Source organism: Amphibalanus amphitrite, unplaced genomic scaffold (assembly GCF_019059575.1).
Source record: "Amphibalanus amphitrite isolate SeventyFive unplaced genomic scaffold, NRLGWU_Aamphi_draft 000030F_arrow, whole genome shotgun sequence".
Taxonomy (NCBI): domain Eukaryota; kingdom Metazoa; phylum Arthropoda; class Thecostraca; order Balanomorpha; family Balanidae; genus Amphibalanus; species Amphibalanus amphitrite.
In genome coordinates, this window is record NW_024881526.1 from 643,114 (window position 1) to 657,618 (window position 14,505).

Below are 14,505 nucleotides of genomic sequence, written 5' to 3' on the forward strand. Positions count from 1 at the left end.
GTTAAATTTACCCATTACCCCATCCAGGGTAAAGTTTACCCAAGATGAAAATTTTCGGTCAATGTGGCGGCCCCTACGATTTTCTTCAAAATCGGCATTGTGATACTACAGGCCCAGATGACTAATCTGGCTGAAGAAACCCCTATGGGCATTGAAATCTATGGGGTAAAAACGCCCTTGGAAAGTTTTACCCACGCATTTCTGGCCAGACTATCGCACGCATCCCCCCAATATGGGTATCATATGAAAGCCCATGAAAACCCAAACAAAATGGTGGGGTAAAATTTACCCATTACCCCATCCAGGGTAAAGTTTACCCAAGATGAAAATTTTTGGTCAATGGGGCGGCCCCTACGATTTTCTTCAAAATCGGCATGGTGATACTACAGGCCCAGATGACCAATCTGGCTGAAGAAACCCCTATGGGCATTGAAATCTATGGGGTAAAAACGCCCTTGGAAAGTTTTACCCACGCATTTCTGGCAAGACTATCGCACGCATCCCCCCAATATGGGTATCATATGAAAGCCCATGAAAACCCAAACAAAATGGTGGGGTAAAATTTACCCATTACCCCATCCAGGGTAAAGTTTACCCAAGATGAAAATTTTCGGTTAATGGGGCGGCCCCTACGATTTTATTCAAAATCGGCATGGTGATACTACAGGTCCAGATGACCAATCTGGCTGAAGAAACCCCTATGGGCATTGAAATCTATGGGGTAAAAACGCCCTTGGAAAGTTTTACCCACGCATTTCTGGCAAGACTATCGCACGCATCCCCCAATATGGGTATCATATGAAAGCCCATGAAAACCCAAACAAAATTATGGGGTAAAATTTACCCATTACTCCATCCAGGGTAAAGTTTACCCAAGATGAAAATTTTCGGTCAATGGGGCGGCCCCTACGATTTTCTTCAAAATCGGCATGGTGATACTACAGGCCCAGATGACCAATCTGGCTGAAGAAACCCCTATGGGCATTGAAATCTATGGGGTAAAAACGCCCTTGGAAAGTTTTACCCACGCATTTCTGGCAAGACTATCGCACGCATCCCCCCAATATGGGTATCATATGAAAGCCCATGAAAACCCAAACAAAATGGTGGGGTAAAATTTACCCATTACCCCATCCATGGGGTAATGGGTAAATTTTACCCCATCCATTTTACATCCATTTTTCATCCATTTTATCCAATTTTACCCATTACCCCATCCATGGGGTAATGGGTAAATTTTACCCCACCATTTTGTTTGGGTTTTCATGGGCTTTCATATGATACCCATATTGGGGGGATGCGTGCGATAGTTTTGCCAGAAATGCGTGGGTAAAACTTTCCAAGGGCGTTTTTACCCCATAGATTTCAATGCCCATAGGGGTTTCTTCAGCCAGATTGGTCATCTGGGCCTGTAGTATCACCATGCCGATTTTGAAGAAAATCGTAGGGGCCGCCCCATTGACCGAAAATTTTCATCTTGGGTAAACTTTACCCTGGATGGGGTAATGGGTAAATTTTACCCCACCATTTTGTTTGGGTTTTCATGGGCTTTCATATGATACCCATATTGGGGGATGCGTGCGATAGTCTTGCCAGAAATGCGTGGGTAAAACTTTCCAAGGGCGTTTTTACCCCATAGATTTCAATGCCCATAGGGGTTTCTTCAGCCAGATTGGTCATCTGGGCCTGTAGTATCACCATGCCGATTTTGAAGAAAATCGTAGGGGCCGCCCCATTGACCGAAAATTTTCATCCTGGTTAAATCATGCTTTTGGTTAAATTGATCCGGTATTTAACCATATCATTAGGTCCGGGGTAAAGAGATCTTTCAAATGGTGGTCTTATTTTTCAGTTTCGTCCAGCCGTTTAGGTGTAAAACGGTTTTTAGATTTTTCCCTAGATTTCTAGATTTTTCCCTAGATTTGGCAGCCCCAATCTGGGCTGGGCCGAATGTGGGCTGAATGTGGGCTAACTTCCGTTACATATACGCCGGTGGAGGACAAATCGCCAATCTTATCAGAATCAACACGGCCCAGTCACGATAGCGCCCGATACAAACCGGCGAGCAGGCCGTGGACAGCCTTCGTACATACCTACATCGGGTGCCAAACCAGGCTATCGGTAAATAGTGACCAGAGGCCTCTTGCACCAAACTACCTACCTAGGTAAATTCCGATTTTACCTAAATTCTCTTGCACCAAACTACCTACCAAAAAACGCTACCGTGAAAATCTACCTAGAAATTCTACCGAGCGGCGTCGGAACTTACCAGTTGTTAAACTGCGACCGGCTGTTTTTCTCTTGCACCGAAAGCCGGAAAGAAGTACTCGCGGAGAAATTTTTGACGGTTTGACGGTAAACGCGGGCTTCCAAAATAACTAGCAAAACCTTAGGTAAAATGATTCAGTTAGTAACAATAGGCACAATACATGATAATCCACGGGTACTTTTATGTAAATTAGGCATTACAAAATGTTTAGACAATGATAAATCAATGTTTTACGAGTGAATAATAATATAATTGACCAAATGCTGCATGGGTTCACAGAGGTGCTTCTCCGTACCAAGGCGATGAACCTCCGTAGCAGAACAGCCAGGTTGAAGACTCACTCGTTGCCATGGAAACGAAGCTTATTTGTTTAAGTAATTTAATATCAAAATAACTTCTATCGGTATTTACGTAAATGAAAAATGATTTCATAATACCAAAATGTATATTAATAAAAACAATATCCATTTAATTGTTTTCTTTAGTTACTATTTGTTTGCGCCCACAAATAATTCGTCGCCAAACAGCCAATCAAAACAAATCCTAAAAACGCGAGCTGTCAAATTTACCTAGGTAGGTAGGTAGGATGGTGCAAGAGAAGGTACCGCCGTAGGTAGTTTTACTAGGTAGGTATTTTGCCGATTCTACCTAGCTAGGTATTTTGGTGCAAGAGGCCTCAGCTTAGCACATCTTACGGCACTGGTAAATACCCTAATGTGTAGATGGTGCAGTGATGAGGAATGCTACCCTATTTTTGAAGAACCTAGTAAGTGTCAAGGTGACGAAACGGAGAAAAACGAGGAAACGTTAACGTGTGCTAGCCTAAGCAAATGCGCATAACATGCATCAACCTGAATAGTGTTTCTATATGTATTTTATGTGCGCAATTCAGAAATGCTATCCAAATTTTTCAAATGCTTACCGATAATGTAAATGTGGACTTGCTAGATTAGCTGTGGCATTGGACGAAGAGGGAAAACCTAGCATGGTTACTTACTACGTTTTTCTGTGCCAGATGTGCTTTATCTATGAAATAGGTTGTCAACAAAACTGAAACAGTTGTCATTTCTGGTCATTTCAAGAATGCTCCCATGAAGAAATTCTTTGTAGTTTTGTGCTCATCTTACCTTGCTGAACCATTTCCTGCTCTTAGTTTTGTATTTAAATCAAAAAATGAAGATTTTTCCTTAAAAAAGGCTGAAAAGTGGGTGGGGCTCCGCCCCCCCCCCCCCTGTTCCTACGCCTATGGACCAGGTGGCTCATAAAGAAGTGATTTTCACGAGTGCTGTTCACGGGCACCTGCCGTAGCTGCAGCTCGGTGTTTACCCGTGGCCATAGATCCCGCGGCTGACCGCCGAGCCGCAGGCCCGCAGCTACCGCAGGTCCCGTCAACAGGGCCACGGTCTTTTTTTTAGAAGTTACACCTGCATATCTGCAGTGTACGCCATCTCATCATCATGCTGGCTGACTACAGTGCCTCGGCATGCATCAGTATCTCTCGCTATCTTCAACACAACCCAAATCAAAATAGTTTAGCCTACTAACGCACTTCACACACCCTAATATCGTGCTCTTTAGACGCATTCGGTATCGCAGAGGCAGACGTAGATTACACTGGGTCCCTCAGGAACTCCTCGGGAACGTCAGGAAGAGGTGCAGGGATACTGGATCCGGCACCCCTGCCACTCGTACCACCGGGGCTCGGCGGCTCGGCACACGCAGCAGATGTCGGCCCGCTCAAGGACACCGCGAAAGTTTGTCAGTGTGGCTCTCCACAGTTCAAAAATCGGGGTTCCCACTGATAAGTTGCAATAGGGACTCCGGGGCGGTGAAGCGAAGTTTAGGTTTTCTAGAGCACATCAAGTTGCTACATGCATCAACCTTGATGTGCCATCAAGCTCGCTCATGTAGCCAGCAGTAACAGACAGACCCAACCAGGGGAGTGGGCTTCCTAAAGCGCGGAAGTCGCGAATGGGCGAGAACCTAGTATGCGACACTTTATCACAATGCACATCAGCGCAAAATGGGATGTTCAGGTCTCTTTGGTCGAGGTAAAACCTAGCATGCAGCAACTTGTCACATGCTGTGTTTTTCTTTGTCAAACCGAAGACGCCACTGGACTTGCTATATTCTACCCCTTTAATATCTCAGTTTTGGAGAAAGTTATGAAAAAAGCGATACCAGAAACGAATCCGTCGTTCCCGAAAACCCCCGTTAGCATCTCTAACTCATTTTTGTTTACATTGGCGCTTACTATGTTTTTCCTTGACACGGTAGAATGGCTTTTCAGGATTAGGTGAAAAGGTTAGAAGTGGATCCTGGAGACTCCAAATTCCAAAAGGAGATATTTTCGCATGCCGCTAAGCGGCGGCGTTGAATTTTTTAGCCATGCAAATTGCAATCGAGGCGATTTATTTTAGTGCGAGAGGGGCGGTTATTTATGTGCGGAAGAACAATCTACCGTGCTAAAATAGCTGTATGTTTATGCATTTTCCGCAGCACCGTACGAATCTCTGCTGTCCGAGGCACGGCTGAGTAGCTCCGGGACAAAAAGTGACCTCGCTGGACGACCGACATAACTTCCAGCTGAGCAAAACATGTTCCGCGCAGTCACGTGGGAGCCGCACCAGCCTCCAACAGAAAGGGGACTCCAGCGGAAGGGGAGCGACGACGGCTGCACACAGCGTCTTCTACCAGGAGACGACGCCGTCTGCGACAGCCCGCCATATACAGCGTCGGCGGAACCGGAACCGAACTCGCGCGGAAGGAAGCTCGCCAGTCGCCACCCCCGCGGGTGAGGAAGTGCGTCGCCCCGGCGAGGCCCAGACACGGGAAATGGACGTCGGGGCGGACCCGGTCTCCACGGCTGTCGAGCGCGGAAGGAGGTGGCTCGATCGTTCCACGTCAAACGGCCCGACAGACGACAGCGGGCTGATCATATGTCGCCGCAGCCCGACCGCCGGCAGATGCGCCGGTGACCGCCGTGAGGTTTTATCCAGCGGCATTGGGCACAAACCACGCGCCGACCACCGCGGCGTTCCCAGATACGGCCGAACGAGGCCGGCCGACTGGGCGAGGAAAGTTGGCCACCCAGCCGCCGCCGCCACCGCGGCCATCGCGGAAACCCGGCCCCTTTGCCAGTCACGAGCCATGTGGAAGCAGGCACCATCCAAATTTGGCAAAACGAGGCGGTACATCGCACGCAAGACGACATTCCATAGATCCAGTGCACCCGGAAACTCACCAGCCGTCGGCACACACCGGTGATAGGGGAGGAAGGATCGATGTCGTGCATTGATCACGCAATCGATGGGGCCGTAAAACGTCCGGCTTCCCGATCCAGCTCGATCATAATGTAGGGCCAGAGGAGCGGGACGGATTGGAGGGTTGAATTATAAAGTGACTCCCGTGACAGAGGCACTTCGACGCCATCCCAGCGCCGCCGTTCGATGTTTGGCCCGAGATTTCTGACCGAGTTGGCCGGTATGCCCAACAGGCTACCTCCCGAGCCAACGGGGTCACACATTTCTGAGCTAGCCACCGCCCACAGTGAAGTTAGGGATTCCATTCCACAGCATGTCAAATTACATTGGGGAACTTCAAAGTCAGAACAAGTAAATGGCAACCGTCAGCCTGTCACAAGCGGAAACTCTAGCCTGATCTCCAGACTGCGATCGACTTTGATTTGAAGTTCGCCGTGAAACAAATTTTCGGCAGGCATATGAGTGGGACAACTTATCAGATCTCAAATCAAATCACCTCGCCGCACCTGTAGGTACCTACCAAATTCCATCCCCATCTAACCGCTCGGTAACCGTTCACGGTTGGGAATCACCAAGGCCGCGGTCGGGTGCGGGCAGCGCAGTGGGGACGCTTCGTTCCACCGACACTTCGGGAATGTTCGCAATGGCGCCCCAGCCCGCGTGGTTCACTGTCAATCCGCGCAGTGAGCCACCCTCAACGCCAAAACGGAGCGTGAACAGCCCGCGTCGCGACCCGACGCGGCGCGGCCCCCCGATCGAGTGAAAATCAATATCGACGGCGGAGCGGTCGGCGCGGTCGGCTCGCCCTCGCCGGTCGGCCGGCCGGCGTGCGGCGGCGGCGGCCGGCGAGGGCGTTGGCTGCTCGACCGGCGCGGCGCCGGCCCGGGGGGCGGCGGCGCACGCCAGAGGCACCTGGAAACGGCCATGGAGGAAAGGCGGCGGCCCGTCTGCGTCGTCACGTCTGACGTCGGCGATCTCAGCCATCATGGCCGCTGGTGGTTACCTACTTGCCTGCACTGCAAGCATTCCCAAAACCTGATCGCACTACACCACCTGAACTTTAATCACTGGTAGCCAAAGATTATGTTTGGCACACTGTCGATTCTGCTGTGGCGAGCCCGGCGCCTTCTAACGGCGCGGCACCCCAGCTGGCGACGGTTTGAACTCAGGTGGCGCGGGCCGGTAATCGGTGTGAAGGCGAACCGTTCGGAGTTGGGACCGCCTGCTGAGAACCCCACTGCCAGCCGGCCACAGTCGACTGTCAGACCGCAGAACTAACCTGTTCGGCGCTGTCCGGCTGCTGGAGCTCCTCTGTCGCTCTCCGGACAGCAGCTGCGGGTCCGCAGCGCAGCACCACGCCACGGCAGCTCCAAACCTCACGGACGCCGGGCGACTGCGCCGGCCGGTGTCGCGCTCTCGCCCTCTCGCCGGCCGGCGGCTCTGCCTGCGCGCGCGCGCACACCAGCGCCCCTAGCGGCCGCCGACCGGAGGAGGCGGGCGGCCTTGGCTGCTGGGGTGCCGAGTGCAGCTGTACTCGGCGGAGCCGCACCTTTACCGTAGGGGCCGAAAGGGGTGGGCGAAATTCTGATGTCTCAAGGCAGTCTCACCGGTCGGCACGGGACGAGAACGACAAATGGCATTCAGGAAGCAAATTATGCTTCGGAAATCAGTGACCGAAAAAAACAATGCGGTCATTTTTCAAACGGTTCTTAGAGTTCCTTTATTATTAGAACGGAATGAAGACGAGGATGCACTAGGCATCATTAGAATTCCCAAACGCATTCGTTTAAGTAATTCTGATTTCTTATGCTAAAGGCAGTCCTACTTTAAATGAAGTTTAAACCGTAGCGAGACATTAGTGTTTCCCCAACAGACAATCATGAACCATTTCTTATCGTAAGTCGTAAATACGCAACAATTTTCGTACGATGTAGCCGCGATGTTAAAGTTGACTTCTTTCTCGACTAAATTGTATTTTGCTTGAACTTTGACTTTGAACAGTCTGAATGCCAATATTACCTAGCTTGATCAAATTTTACATAAATGAAAATAGACGTTTATCCCTTCGATCGCGAATCTGGATTCCCTTTTTCGTCATTCGTAAACGGTGCCAGAATAAAAACAACGTTTATCAGTAACCACCCAACTGATGTGTAAATGTTAACAGTTTCTGGATACATATCACATTTGTTAAGCGCTAAACGTTAAACGCTAAAACGTTTAAGCGTTAAACGTTGAGGTTGGCGTTCAGCAACTTTTTAAACGTCAAATGGCCATGTCCTCGGTCGGGATGATGATGGTCATCCATCGGTCACCATATAGCGGTGTTAAATATTGGCCCACGTCTTGCATGCAATAAGCAAAAAGTATCCAGTAACGCGGAACTGTTGTGTTTTACGGCCACTAGGTGCCCACAGTTTATCAAAGGTCTATCAAAAACAGCAGTAGGTAAACGTTTATAGTAGGTTGATAGTAAACGTTTAACAAATTGGTTATGTCTCGTATAGCTGTTGCATTAATTCAGACATCAAATACAGGCCAATAAGAATTATTATTCATTCGACTGAATATATTTTGAAGACTCCTTCCTTGAGATTCAGACTGCTGCATAGCAGTGCACAGTCCTTCTTTGATGGCAAGGCAAACATTTCCCGAAAATAAGTATATTTTAACATGGTTAGATTGTAAAGAAATTATGACGGTACAGGATAAAGGTAATAATCAGACTTCCAAACTATAAGGCTTAGGTAACGTACAACTTTAAATAGATGATTTTCCGGAATATGAAACAAATACCTAACTTATTCTTATTAAAAAAGTTATTAAATTGAAATAATATACCAAACCGAAATACTAAAACACAAAAACAAAGCACGAGGGCAGTAGAAACTGAAAAAAAAACATGCTCTTTAAAAGAAAAGTTAGATGCATCGCATCGGAGGTGTCCTGATGACCTTGCCCACCTCACACCTGCAGTGATCATGCCGCGGGCAGTCAGTCGTCACCGAAAGCCGTCACCTTGGTCCTTGACCGCCAGTCCTTCCGTACATTATCCATCTGGTGTTAGGCACGGGTGTGGCTCAGCTTGACTACCCTGCGCAAGCCCGGGTGCCCTCTGTCCAGCGATAGGGCACGGCCCGCCCCAAATCAAGCACCCCTCGCGTGCCCGCGCGGCTGCACCTCGCGCTGAGTGCCCCCCCCCCCCCCCCCCCCCCTCCAGTGCGGGCCTCGTGCATCCGATCTGGTGATTGATACGGCACAGCGACATCGTGCGTCGGGACGGAGATGGCATATAGATATGTGTCGACAGACGAAACAACGTCACCTGGACGCAAGGCCGATCTATTGACTACCTTCGAGGAACATATACACATACGTTTTTGCATAAGCGCTTATCGGAAGATCGGGTCAATGCGAGGACATGTAGACAGGCGACGGGACCCGAGTATAGCAGGGAAGTGAAGATATAACATGAACCTCGTTGGTGTTAAAGCGCAAAACAACCACTTATCCTTGGTTGTATATGTGACTTCTTTCGATCGTTAGATGATCCCTGTTCGCATTTTATTTGTTTTTATACGTATTTTCTTCGCCGTTGCCACACACTATGTTACCATTTATGCAAGTATGATGGCAAAAGAGGAGATATTTCTAAAAAAATATTTATGTGTGTGTAGTTCCGTATCTTATATATTATAAATATGAAAAGCACCTATAGTGTAAAGAATACCGATGCGCGTCAGCACAGACAACTTGCCTTTCCCCCTTCCTTCTCCAACTGACCCTGCAGCCCCGGCGCGGCGGGTCGTGGCGCGGCCAATCCCTGGGCTCTGAAGACGCGGCTGGCTGGTCACGAGACCGACCCGCCACATCCGGCGTGAATCATCACCGGGCTCACAGGGGACACCGTCCGTCGCCAGTCGCCACGGCGTCTGCTGGTCACGAGACCGCGTGTTTGGGACGGGAGGGGAGGGTGAAGGAGGTCTGGTACGGGTCTGTTCAGCGCTTTCGTAATCACCCCGAGCACTAACGCGGTCATAAGCTGGCATGAATAGGTTTGGTGACATTACAGACCATCAACTTCGACTCCCTGCATCAGCCAAATTGCCGTAGGAATGCATTTGTCCCGCAAAGTAAGTAATAAAACAGTGTCAAAATATTACCCATAAGGCTAGACAGTACCTATACCACGGATATACTATAGTAACTATTGTCATTGTTTGATCTCTTAAATAAATGATAGGCACCGTTACGTGTGCGCTATGCCGACTGTGATTGAAATGTGTTTTAACCGCTTTATTCTTCAGGACCAGAAACGTGTTACCAAGATAAACGTTGCGCATTGTGACTTACTACTGACGACTCGATACGAAGGTAAATTGATCTCACCGTATATACCATTCTGAAAAAGCGGCGCTGTGCCTCACACAGATCACGCTTCGAAAAGACGGCATAACTTGGGATTGTCGAACGGATGAACAGACGGACAAACGGACAGACGGAGAGACGGAGAGACGGACAGACGGACAGACGGACGGACGGACAGACGGACAGACGAACAGACGGACAGACGGACAGACGGGAGGACGGACGCGTCGTAAGAATTGAACCTGTGGTGAATTCCCATTTATTTTGCAGAAAGCAAGAGACGATCGATTTAAATCATGTCGCTACATACATCGGTAACTAAGTATATATTAGGTACATTATGCGAAATCAAATGATGCATATAAAAACACGTTATTTAGCCGTCACAGGCTAAACTGGCATCCGTGATTTTTTTTGAGGCGGTCAAATGAATGTTAGCAAATTGCATATATATGCATAGGAATTGCATTTCGTTGGTCAATGAAGATTGAAGATGCAGGCAATGGCTTTGAAATAGATAATGCAGGCACAGATTTAACCACCGAATGAATCGATGCCTGCTCTCCGAAAGAACCAACAGAAGCGATCCATACCGAGAGAGATATGAACCGCCACCGCGTTGTCTAGGAGTGACCGCCCTAAATACCGAAGGCTCGTTCAGGGCCGGCGGCTGCAAGGCGAAACTGCACTCCCGCATGCGTATGCCGATGCCCTGCTTCAGAACTATCTGCAAACGATTTACAAACGATTTATATTTTTCCCACCAGAGACCTACTATGTATTTCAGACCCCATGAGACCCTGTTTTTCGGCGATAATTTCTTTAGTTTTTGTCTAATCGGCTTGAAATTTTGACATTAGACATTTCAGCTCAAGCGCCAATTTTCATCAGTATGGTCTCTTAACAAAATATCAATATGTAGAGCACTTGTCATAGGCTCGTAATGCTAATAAGATTTTGCACCCGGATAGAGGCTCGTTCGCTACCGCAGCGGATTGGATGGGAGAGCTGGCCAATCACGTTGCGCCGGGCCCAACTAAACTCCGCCCACTGGCGGTGACCACGCTGGGTCTATGCCCGCTCAGTCGGCGGCAGCACCGCGAGCGGGTCGCACGGGGGCTGCGCGCTGGAAACATATGTATATGGAATGGACAGGAAGTATCTGAGCGAAAGCTTGCTCTTCATTTGGGGAGTTGGTAACCGCTTCTCTCTTTTTGGTATATCAACACCGATCCAGCTCAGAATATGAAGAATAATCATCATGAGGATATCAACCTCCCCAAAACCAGCCTTAAATAGAGAGCTGAGTCATGCACTATATGTTGTTGTTTTTGTTGGAATAGGACGTGCACTATCTGAATATCTGAATGAATGCACATTCTGGCGCTTATCTCATGGTCAGTTCGTGTCACTGTTCTGTCACCTATGACATGCGAAGCCTCTGCACTACTCGAAAATATCGATATGGTTGGCTGCGTCAATCGCTGTTTCTGAAGACGCTGTTATACCTATGCAGAAAAAAAAAAAAACAGAGTAGATGATGAGTCGCGAGCACTTCCGATTGCCTGACATCGCTCCACGAGCTGTGTTCGTAATTCGGGAAGCGTTGAGAAGGGAGCAGAAATGTGATGTGCGATTTATGGCGCATGGTAGAAATGTGACAGAATAAGGGAAACAAGCCCATAGGCTATAGTAAAGAAATCGCGCCTTTTTGTGAAACTAAAGTAACTTTTCAAGCCCTTTAATAATGAGGCAGTAGGCTACTTAGTACTTACTTACAGATATTCTAATTATTTGCAGTTCAACACGAAAGCCTGAGGTCAAGTCAGTCCGGTGACTTCAGTCTAGCCAATTATAAAATGGGTTAGTTCTGAAGGTGTTCATGTTGCACCGCAATCACATGAATCCATCTCAAGCATACGCATAAGCATAATATATTTCATACTGCAACCACACTTCTTAAATGCTACGGTGTAACTGTTTAACATGTCTTGCAAATTTGACGTAGGCTGAGCTGACCGACGTCTTGCACCAGTTCACAGTCAATTGACATCAACGTTTTTTTTTTTTAATGACGTTCAATCAAGCAAAAATGCAGTCACTGCCCACTGGCCCTGAGCTTACTGAGCTTGTAGCAGTATTAAAGTACGTATATCTTTATTGATTGACATGGTGTAGGTTAATTTACGATAAATGCAATAAGGAAGGCTAGTGCGCTAATTACGAGCGCTAGTTTCCGCTGTATCGTTATTACTGCAACGGCAACCGCAAGGCAGCCACGTCCAATGCGAGCTGCCCCGGTCCGGCATACGGCCTTGGGTCTGGCAGCTACTGCCCCGCCGCGCCGGCTCCACGCATCCGACTGACCGGCCAAGGTCACCGCTCCGTCCGCCGGGAGGGCGGAGTTTAATGGTCACGTGCTTGTGACGTCACGCCTACGTACGGATAGCCTCTACTCCACTGACGGATTTACGGAGCTGATTTTAACATTACGAGGCAACGACAAGTACCCTAACAATTAATATTTTGTTAAGAGACTATATTAGCGAAAATTGGCGCTTGAGCTGAAATGTGCTTTGCGAAAAATTGAGGTTAATTGGATAAATATTAAATAAATTATCGCCGAAAAACAGGATCTCATGGGGTCTGAAATGCATAGTAGACTAGTCAGTCATGTGAAAACTGCGATAGACCTCGGTCACTGACCCTCCCACCGGGGGGGGGGGGAGGCAATGACGGCGCCACTACCGGCTAACGCTTGGGACTTTCCCGGTTGGTTGGTGAGAGCAGCCGATGTAGGGTGCAAGTTGTTGATCATTCACAGAACGGTGAGCCGAGGGGACACCGATCCCGTGAGTCATTAGGGTCAGGTTGGTGTTTGACAGTTCCATATTCGGTCTCGGACTTCCGTGTCCGTTAGCAGGTAGGTAGGTATATACTCGTCACAGGGAGAAGTCAGCAGGCGCCGCGTTTGGGGCACCGGTATGAGAGCGTAGCTCAGAGCGGGTCTGACGGCTGACGCTGTGCGTTTAGGGTGAATTTATGTTATACATGAATACGGCCATGCTATAGTGAACCGTCTTTCGATGGATAACGTTCGATTGGATGTGGGAGGGAGGCGGGGGCTGGCCGCTGGGAAGGGCCGAGGTAAGGTAGCGGAAGGCATGTTGAGATGAACGGGTGCAAACTGCGAGCTCGGTGCCGGCAGCTCGGGTCTGCGGATATCCTTGTTTAGATGCTGTGCTCCACCAGACACCAGGCTGCGTCTTGTCCACCGAACGATGCATCTGGCAATCCAGCTGCCCTTGCGCAAAACAGGGGTGCCCTGGCTGATATGCAGATTGAGGACGGAAGTTGACGAGCCTTACAAACGCTTACGAGGAAATAACAACGTATGTTTATGCAGTATCCGAACCGTTAAGTAAAATACAGCCCAGGCTACCCGCTACCTCGTCACTTGTCGGAAGCTACCCAGTTCACGACACTTGCAGACTGAAAAAATGCGCACGGTTTCATTTAGGTATCTTTGAATTGGTGAGCATACTTACCTACTATTTTGTATATTTATTGTCGTGTATAAAAATAGGTAAACAAATCTATAGATAAATAAATAAATATATAAATAAATAAATTGACACGTCTTTGCTAACAAATCAATATTTTTACAATAGGTAAGTATACTTTTTTGCATCTATGGATGCAAAAAAAGCGAAATGGTGCGACACAGCGGAGACGGGAGACAAATGGAGCACAGCGACCATACGTCCGTACATACCGGGTGGCCCAGAAAAAACGTTCCCAAATTTAAATCAATATTTTTCAGAAAGTGATATAGATACAACATCGAAACTTCGAATAGTCAATGCGGCACACATTTTGAGTAAATGGTGTGATTTTCAAGGTGTTCGGTAAATTATTTTTTAAACAGTTCGTGTTTCAAGCATGCCATGTAAAAATTACTTTTTTGCTCCGATGTTTACTAAATAATGTGAGTGAACGGGTCACTTTCACCCCGCGGCACCGCGGCCTAGAGCCATGACTTCTACTGGCAGCTAGTCTCATTGATGGTTCGGGTCTCAGGATGACACATTTCCTCAGGCAACGACGATGGCTCTGTGACAGCGGCATCGGAAGAAATTTCCAGTTTTCTAACCAGCTTGTAGCTCAAATGCTTTCCTGGCTGACATTCCTGGGAAAAGGTAGCTTTTCAACCAGTTTTTTTTTGTCATCTGCTGGCAGTGTTGTTTTTCATAAGCTTTTCTGTGGTTTTCTGGCACAGGAATCAGTCTGCTTTACATAGTTTGTTCCCTTATCCGGTCTCGTTTTATTGTTTGATCTACTGCAAGGAGGGTAGTCAGCAGTAATCCATGCACCGTGCCACTCCTGCTCGAAACATGATTTGGTGTCGAAACGAATGGCATCCATGAGCACCATTTTGGCTCAGATTTGAATATTTGGCACATAAGTGAGACAAAATATTTAAAATAAGAACATCCGTGTTGGTTTCATTCACGTGCTCTATTTTTATTCTTTTTTTATAACATGGGACGTCTAACCCAAACATCACTATCGTTTGACATCGGCAAAAAAAAGCAAAAACGTCTT

The 14,505-nt window shown here is 48.0% G+C and overlaps 1 protein-coding gene across 1 annotated transcript in view; it reads right to left on the reverse strand.

Moving 5' to 3' along the window:
* LOC122366762 (ceramide glucosyltransferase-B-like) overlaps positions 1 to 6,980 on the reverse strand; it is a 73,140-nt gene extending 66,160 nt beyond the window's left edge. The window contains exon 1 of the mRNA XM_043339328.1: positions 6,812 to 6,980. The gene's annotated coding sequence lies outside the window, so the exon portion shown is untranslated. The remainder of the gene's footprint in view (positions 1 to 6,811) is intronic.
* Between the last annotated feature and the right edge of the window lie 7,525 nt (positions 6,981 to 14,505).